We start from the raw sequence: 1,169 nt of genomic DNA on the forward strand, positions 1-1,169 counted from the left end.
AGGAAGGAAGGAAGGAAGGAAGAAGAGACTGAAGGAAAGAAGGAAGAAAAGAAAGAAAGAAAGAATATTGATAGATGAATCTGATTTTGAAGTCAGAAGGAAAGAAGGGAACACTTCCCAGTCATGAAGCTTTCTGCAGTGTGCCAGGACACCAGCATCGCCTTCACACAATCGCAGAGCAGGATGACTGTCTCTGTCCCACTTCTCAGGCAGCCAAGAACCCTAGAGTCAGGATGGCAGAGCCAGGTTCTAACTCAGGTGCTTGGGGACAGAAAAGAAATGGCCCTGCCCCTCCTTGGACTGGGGATTTTCATTAATGATGTGGAGCATGAAGTAAGGATAATGGATTGGTAGAGATTGAAGGACCTTCAAATGTGACAAATGGAGAGTCCAAAACCCACTCCCTAAGACCAGAGAGCAGGGTTTTTTACTCTGTTCCTCCCCTCTCCCCCAGTAAACTGGCTCTCTATTGGTAACTTAAAGATAGCCTGAAGCTCCCTTCACCTGAAGGAGGAAGGTTAATTAGTCATCGTTTGAAGAGGCTGAGAAAAGCCTGACCCTGCTGTAACTCTATCAAATGTTTCAGGTTTCCCCCATTGCTGGCTGTGCCTGGAATGAATGAAATGGTTTCGCAGCTCACTTCCTTGTTGAGTGTGTATAATCTGCCTCCTAATCCTGCAGGCCTAGTTCTCTGCACCTAGCCTTGCATTTGAAACTGTTTTCTGTCCTTCAAATACAGTGTTACACTGGAGTTCTTGCTGCTAACAGAGCTAGGGCTTGGATTCTGAGAACTTCATTTGAATCCCAGATGGGTCAATAATATTTCTTTCCTTCTTCTGTAGCTCAAGAACTCCAAGAACATTTAGAGTGCAAGTAACTTCTCATCACCAAGGGAAGCACAGGAATTTCTTGAGCATCTGACCTTTCAGAACAGGAAGTCAGAGTGTCCTAGACTTCCCTGCCTTTGCTGGTTTCACGCAGTGATAGAGACCTCAGCCTCCTGAGCTAGGGTGATGGGCATGAGCTATTGGTTCTCTGCTATGGTCAGAACTGTAATGACATTGACAAGACAAGTTAACTGCTTATCACAAACGGCTTGGGGAACATATTAAGCCTTTCAACAGTGTGCCTTTCAGAACCCTGTAGGACACAAGTTTATAATGCTAGAG

Source organism: Dipodomys spectabilis, unplaced genomic scaffold (genome assembly GCF_019054845.1).
Source record: "Dipodomys spectabilis isolate Male_0828 unplaced genomic scaffold, ASM1905484v1 ptg000418l, whole genome shotgun sequence".
NCBI classification, from domain to species: Eukaryota; Metazoa; Chordata; class Mammalia; order Rodentia; family Heteromyidae; genus Dipodomys; species Dipodomys spectabilis.